This window comes from Sapajus apella, unplaced genomic scaffold (genome assembly GCF_009761245.1).
Source record: "Sapajus apella isolate SASKATOON/1434 unplaced genomic scaffold, GSC_monkey_1.0 scaffold6, whole genome shotgun sequence".
Classification (NCBI taxonomy): domain Eukaryota; kingdom Metazoa; phylum Chordata; class Mammalia; order Primates; family Cebidae; genus Sapajus; species Sapajus apella.
In genome coordinates this window covers 37362912-37371011 of record NW_022436946.1, presented here as the reverse complement: position 1 = coordinate 37371011, position 8100 = coordinate 37362912, and the positions used below count along the sequence as shown (strand labels likewise).

The window sequence follows — 8100 nt, the reverse complement described above, 5'->3', positions numbered from 1 at the left end:
CCAGCTAATTTTTTGTATTTTTAGTAGAGACGGGGTTTCACCATGCTGACCAGGATGGTCTTGATCTCTTGACCTCGTGATCCACCCGCCTTGGCCTCCCACAGTGCTGGGATTACAGGCTTGAGCCACCGCGCCCGGCATTATTTAATTATTTTTAGCAGAAGTTTACAGAGTTTTCTGAAGGTCATTAATCCTGCAGAATGTGAAGCTATTGCTTAGTAATTTTTTTTTACTCACTAAATAATGAGCATTTTGATTTTCTAATTTTTTGGATCTGAACATCAATTACGATTTTATGTACCAGTGTGAAATGAAAGATTAAAGTTTGTAAGTCAACTTTATCATTAGATGTGATAACTTTTGATGTAACACCAATAAGGAGATGTAAATTTCTCTGTACCGTATATGTATATATGTATATGTATACAAATACACAAAGTGTTATTTACCTATATCATCAGATGTCATGATTAAATTATCTCTTAGATAATTAGATAGGTAGATAATTAGGTAGATATTAGTTTGGTGCAAAAGTAATTAAGTGATGTTTTTGCCATCACTTAGTGCAAAACCGCAATTGCTTTTGTACCAATCTTAGATATGTACATAAAGACAGAACTATATACAAGAGCCAATGGAGCACTGTATTATTTATCAATTATTTCCAGGCTCACCTTAGACCAACTGCCTTAGTACTCAAAGATGTCTAATATTGTTAACATTTACTGCACGGTTACTGTTTGCAAACCACTGATCTTAACACAATAAATCAACAAAACAGGTGCTGTTGATAACCTTATTTTATGCAAGAGGAAGGGAAGGAGGGGGAGAGTAAGTAATTTGCCCAACATCATACAACTAGATGTTGGTGGAGTCAGCATTAAAAAGAAAGCTGTATGGCTCCAGAGACTATGTTTTTTTGTTTTTTTTTTTCCAGAGCTTACAAAAAATGTATTTGTTTATGAGAGCCATGATTTAGAACATTTAAAAAAGCCCTCCTGGGAACATAACTTGGAGAGAAATGTGGTGAGAGGGTGAGACTCGGCCACCCACGGGCATGTCACAAGATGTGCCCTGGCTCTCTGGGGTGAACTCTGCTCTGACTTCAGGCCAGAGGAGCCTGTCCCAGCAGTGCCCTGACAGCTGAGTGTCAGAAAGCCCTGGCTGGAGAGAATTCATTTGGAATCTTTCCTCTTTTTCACTGATGTTTCTTTCAGCATAGCATCCACTGCTACCACTACCGGCTCTGCAGCTTTCTTTTTCCCCTCTCGTCTTTTTGGGCTTCAGGGTGAAATCCTGGCCATCAGGTGGCTGCACATAATCCCCTGCACCTGAGCAGAGGTTTTAGCACTCTGGACCCAGCAGGGGTCTCCGTGCTGCCCCTCTGCTGGGGCTCTCTTCTTGGCTGCTGTCTCCTGGCCCTTGTCTCTCTTAGACTTTTCCTCTTTAGGCCGCTTGACCTTGGGCTGGGTTGGGGAGTAACTCTCCCCAATTTTACCTGTTTCCTCTTTGTTTCTTTTCTTTCCCCTTTTGCATTGCATTTGGGTCTTGAAAATGTCAGGCCCTAGAGCTGTGACCTGGGGCTTGCTCTTCAGTGCTGCCATCCTCTTGGCAAAATGCTCCTGGATGGTGAAGGCATAGGTGTCGTTGTTTTGTTCTGTCTGGAGTGGAGGGACTGGAATCATCCTTGGCAGTCTTCTTATTCTGTCTTTTCCCAAAAATGCAGTCAAGTTCTTTTTTGCTCGAGATGATAGATCCTTTTCTTTTGTGAATTTCCTATGATGAACACAGTTTTTAAAGATTTTGGACTTTTCCTCAAGATTAAAAGATTTCTTTTTCTTATTGTCTGAGGAGTCTGCTGTTTTCTGCCTCTGGAAAGTGTTCAGTTCCACCAGAAGCTGGTTAAAATCACCTTGAAGGGCTGGGCGTGATGGCTCACACCTGTAATCCCAGCACTTTGCAGGGCTGAGGCAGGTGGATCACGAAGTCAAGAGATTGAGACCATCCTGGCCAACATGGTGAAACCTCGTCTCTATTAAAAATACAAAAATTAACTGGGCGTGGTAGCATGCATCTATAGTCAACAGCTGCTCGGCAGGCTGAGGAAGGAGAATCACTTGAACCCTGGAGGCGGAGATTGCAGTGATCCAGGATGGAGCCACTGCACTCCAGCCTGGCAACAGAACAAGACTCTATCTCAAAAAAAAAAAAAAAATCTCCTTGATGGGCAATCCACTTGTCTTCATTATTGATTGTCAATTGAAGTCCCATGTGGTTTTTTTTTTTAACTTGAACTTTAATATGATGGGGTCCTCCTTGATCTTGAACCCCTAAACCCCTTTCCTATAGCACCCCATCTTCTCTAGCATTCTCTGGCCAAACTTAGAATCAACATTACTCCAGGCAGTGGTTTGAGTACTCACAGCCCACTTCTGCTTCTGCTGCTGCTCAGCCTTTAATACTGCGGCCTCCAGACCTGAGGGACTTCGGCCACTGGGTGGGCAGCAAGATCTGGAACAATCTGGACAGACGGGACTCCCTTGCCAGGTGGAGGGCAGACCAAAGACTATGTTCTTAATCCCTAGGTGAACTGCTTTCCTTATTTCACTGAATCCTTGTAACAAACTTATGGGGTAGGTGCCCTTTAGGTTGAAGATATGAAATTGCTAATATTTACCCATTTTAACTTACCTACACAAACAGTACTTTCATTTGCTACAAACACATAGCATTTGTATTGTATTGTATCGTATTGTATTGCGTTGTATTGTATTGTATTTGAGACAGGGTCTTGCAGCCCGGAATGCCTCGGCTCAAGCAATCCTCTCGTCTCAGCGTCTTAAGTAGTTGGGATTACAGGCTCAAGCTATGGTGCCCAGCTTATCCCCATTTTAATAAGTGGAAACAGAAGCTTACATCATTAAGTAACTCACCCAGGGTCAAGTTGTGTGGAATGGAGCCAGAATTCAAATCCAGGGCAGTTGAATTTCACAACCCATCCTCACCACTACTCTATATCATAGAAGTATGTTTTATCATTACCCTTGTGGTCTAATCTCTTTGTCCTCATTCCTTACTCTCAAGCCACTAGGCAGCCAATGTCTTCCTACTCCCCAGATTCAAACTATTCTTGGATACTACCACTTCCAATCATGTTTAGCTTCAAATTTTGTTGTCATTTCCCTTTTCCCATCGACTCTTAGACCTTAGTGGCTCATGCTAATAAATTTTGGTTCTTTTCTGCTTCTCAAACTGTTTAATAAATTTTTCTTACAAGTAAAGTATCATATACTATGTGAGCTCTAGATGAATTTTAATTGGGGTACTTAATTTCTCCAATAAGCAGAAGTCATATTTAAACTTTTAATGAATAAGAAACAGGATATCCTTATCAACAGGCTGTAAGTAGTTTTGCTTTCATATTTTCCTCTGTGACTTGTTTGGCTCTCATATAAATTACTGAATAGCTGTCAATATTTCCAATTCCTATTGAACATTTTTCTCAGGGACCTAACTTCACAATGGGTACTAAGCTCTGGCTGGAGTGCAGATTCTCATTCTAATTATGTTAATGGAGTATACGTTTTGTGAACAGGACGTTCTCTACTGTAGAATAGGTATCAAAAATCCCTAGGACTCAAGGACAAAAGTGATCAATATTTTACTGGCGGAAAATTTCACTAGAGGAAACTTCCTTTCTGTGTCTGTTGTTTTTTTCTGTGGTCATTCATTAGAAATCCTGGCCCAACAGGGTTATAGACTTTGGGATGGTTATTGCTCTCAGCATAAAACAAAAAGTCGAGAAGAAACAAACTGGCGAGGCGCGGTGGCTCATGCCTGTAGTCCCAGCACTTTGGCAGGCCGAGGTGGGTGGATAACGAGGTCAGGAGTTTGAGACCAGTCTGTCCAACATGGTAAAACCCTGTCTCTACTAAAAATACAAAAATTAGCTGGGCATGGTGGCGCGTGCTTGCAATTCCAGCTACTTGGGAGGCCGAGGCAGAAGAATAGCTTGAACCAGGGAGGTGGAGGTTGCAGTGAGCCGCAATTGCGCCACTGCACTCCAGCCTGGGTGACAGAGCGAGACTCCATCAAAAACAAATAAATAAATAAATAGAATAAACAAATCTGTTTTAACTTTTGTTAGAAGCAAACATCACAAAACAGGTCTTGGAAAGGCCTTGGTATTCGTCTTTTCCACAGCACATCACGTTAAATCCTGTCAACTGCGTTCCTGGACATTCATATTTATACAGAGCTTTCCGAAGTGTAAGTCCAATAAATACTGCATCTCCTCCACTTCACTAATTCTGAGGTAAGTTTACAGTTATAACACCTAGGCAAAGGATTCCATGTTTTAGGTGATGGGCACATTTTAGTCTTGCTAGGATGACCCATTGCGCTAATCTTTCCATATCTGTCCTGGTTTTAGCACTGACAGTCCCTTGTGTTGGGAAATTCCTTGTTCCCAGGCGAACTGGGACAGTTGGGCACTGCAGGTTTGGACAAATCCACCATGTGGTCTGAGTCTGACCAAAATTTTCTCCTTGTGTCAAATAATCATGACAACAACAAAACCCCACAAACCCCAGTGCTTTCAACTCATGTTTCCTTAATTAGAAACATCAAAGACACTGATTTCAAGTTACAAGGAGCCCTGCCAGATGTGTTTGCATGCTTGATTTCATCTTTATTTTTCTTACAACCTGAGGCTGAATGGTAGAAGTAAATATTCTTGCATCAAAATGGATCAAGTAGGGTCTACATTTTGAACATTGGGTAACTGAATAGATTCGGTATCTGTATCAAGAGATCATTTATTTTTACCATCTCCTCATTGCTCAGAAATAGGACTTATGATGAAAGACACAAGCATCTTTACATTTGTAGGACCACAGTACTATGAGAGGAGATTCAACTCTCGGCTTCGTTATTCTCATTTTTGTTTATTTCATTTACAGTTTACTGACCCACTGTGCCATGCATCTTTTACTCCCTCTCAGGGAAGTAGAAAACTGCATTAGTTTCTAGGACATCCCATATCAAAGTGACACAATGAAAACTGGCAGCAAGTGGCACTGCCATTGAGTGACTTCTCCCTTAACCATCTAGCTGTGTGGTGCAATTTAAGGTGGATGGCGGATGAATGGCATATTCTGGGCTCCAGTCCAGCTAACTGGCCCTAGGGGAAATCATTCACACCCACGCTGATGCACACACCTTTCAAACTCTCTTTCCTGCCCTGCAGCCCCCCAGATGAAATCCTTATACTCCAGGAAGCAGCAGGTCCTTTCATTGCTGTCTCTGGGCTACAGGAATCAAAGAGCAAAACGAACGTTTTCCTCTGAGAACTGGCACTGAACAGAAGGAAGGAAATGCCTACTCCAATTCAAGCATGTTTTAATTTCTGGAGAAGTGGTTACTGGGGAGGGGCAATACTGGCTGAGGAATCAGTGGGAAAGTGATAAATTTGTCTCTTATCCCAGCAACTAAAATTCTTCCTTTACAGTGCCGCCTACTCTTTTTTTTTTCTTAAAAGGATTTGGATAATGAACAATCGCTTTCTAAATTCTGAAGTTCAAAAATCTCTCAGTGGAGGAAGAAAAGGGAGTTTCTGAGTAAATCTCTAAAGGCTAGATGAATCATTGAAAAACATGCTCAGAAATTTCAAGATTCAAACACCTCATGAATATACCATCTCAACCTAATCTGAATAATCTGGCACTAAAACAAATCAATAGTTCCTTACCTTTTCCTCTCTTTGATAATTTTAATATCTAACAAGGACAACTCATTTAGTATTTTTTAAAAAACAGTTATTCTCATTCAAAGATACAGATGAACAGTAAACACTAGTGTGATCGACTTCCCAAAAGTCTGACCCACAGTCAGACAAAAACAGATTGGTGGTGATGGGGGGCAGATTCTACATGTCAAGTGACATGTACTCATCAAAATGTCAGTGTCCTGGAAAACTTAAAAAAACAAACAAACGTGGTGGTGGTGGTGGCCATTCTAGAGTAAATGAGATTGAAGAGACATGACAAGCAAATAGAATAAAGAAATTCACAGCTTAATTCTTGATGGTGATAGTGTGATTATAAAGGAGAATGCCTTTGTTCCTAGGTGCTACATGCTGAAGTATTTAAAGATAAAACGTCTTGACATGTCCAGCTTATTTTTAAAGTTATCATCAATGAGAGACAGAGATGGACATAAAGAAAAGGAGGCAAATGTTAAACAAACAAACAAATTCTGGCCTAAATATTGATTTGGAGCTCGTTCTGGAAAAATTCCCTGTTGCTTATTCAAGTCCAGCCCAGTCTATGAGTTCACCCATTGGCTTCAGAGTATAAATTGTACTGTTCTGACATGTTCTAAAGATCTATCTGTTAGCCTGGCTTCCATTCAAGTTTTAGCTAACAGGAAGCACTTGATTCTCTGAAGAGGTATGTCAAAGCAGAATTTCTTACAGATGTTCCTTACAGACATATTCCAAATTTGTTTCTCTCAATTAATTTTTCAACCAATTTCTGCACCCACCTCATTAGATTTTAAATTTCTTTTGCAAGTAAAATGGTATTTGCATTTTCTTGAGTAACTGTCCCTCCTTTTCCCTCCCATTCCCCTTTCTAGAATCTCAATTATGTTATGATATGTTCCACAATAATTGCATTGCAAAATGTCATGAACCATGATTATAGGGAAGCTATTCACAAAAAATTCCCTCACTGTCTATTCACTCTAAAGCCTTGATTCATAAATTTGAAAAAAAAAATTCCATGGTTATGTGATCCAGTCGAGAATCTTTGTGTTTTAATAGGTCAGATAGCCCAGGGTATTGGACCTGCTCACATATGGGAGTTTTTGAACATAATTTTCAATTAAGTCTTTGGGGCCTCTTTTAACAATATAAAAAGTGGTTTGAAGGAAATTTACTTTTTTTTAAAAAAAAAAAAAGAATCCTCATTGCAAATTTGACCATTTTATTCTTTTGTTGGGTCATCATTTTTGAACATCTGGCAGTCAGCGCATGGGTCCAAAAGGCTCGTTTTCAGCAGTTCCTTGGCAAGATCAGTAACCTAACAATTTGGCCCCAATCCTTTGATATCTTTGAAAGACTCATCTCTCTGTCCATTACTCACTCTCTCGTTCCACTTGTACTTGGAGTTCCATTTTTTTTTTCAAAAGCATTCTGTAATTCATGCCATTTCAATGGAAACTTTAGTAGTGCCATGCTGGGCATTGTGCGGGACAATGCAGGGAGACATGGAGGAATAGAATGTGGCCTCCTGGTTTGTAAGGAGAACAGAAGACACATACACTAACTATTATTATGTAGTATATGGAATATTCCACATGGGAGTTGTAAACAATGGGTTCCTTACCCATGACTCCAGTGCAATTAGAGGCTCTTTCCTCGTGATTCAGATGTTCATTTCCCTCACCCCCACAACACCCAGAGTCAGGCATCTACCTACTCTATTAGGCTTAGTTGAGTTACCAGTCTAGAGTGAATTTCTTGAGTCAAAGTCAATGACATTCATTCTATACCTTTAGCATCCATCAACATTTTTGGTATAATGGAAGGCCTTGAAAATTATTGTAGCACAGAATGGGTGGCTGGCTGGATGATGAATGGTTATCCAAGAAGCTGATGTCTCTAAATACTTCCATAATCAGACTGATACAAGCTTCAGGGTTTGGAGACCTTTGGTTTCACTCTCTTACCAATATTGCTTTATGAACCCAGGGATAAAATCACCATGGTGAGGGGGGAGGATCCAAGATGGCTGAATAGAAACAGCTCTGGAGTGCGGTTCCCAGCAACAACAAGGCAGAGGAATTTCCAAACAAATTTTCACTAACCACAGACGAGGAGATTCCAGGGCCGAAAAGCGCCACGAGTTTTCAGCACAGCGGTTTCAGCTGGTGCCAGCTTGGCACACAGAAATGCACACAAATCTCGGTGGCTGTTTCAACTGGCACCTGGAATGCCTGGGGGACAGAGCTGCCCATTCAACTGAAAGGGAGGTGGCAGAGACAGGGAGCCAGGCGATTTGGTCCAGCAGGTACCACCCCCACAAAACAAGCAATCTG

At 40.9% G+C, this 8100-nt stretch overlaps 1 pseudogene; it reads right to left on the bottom strand.

The window, feature by feature from the left end:
• Nucleotides 1-1557: 1557 nt before the first annotated feature.
• Nucleotides 1558-7392, bottom strand: LOC116549096 (annotated as a pseudogene).
• Nucleotides 7393-8100: the final 708 nt, after the last annotated feature.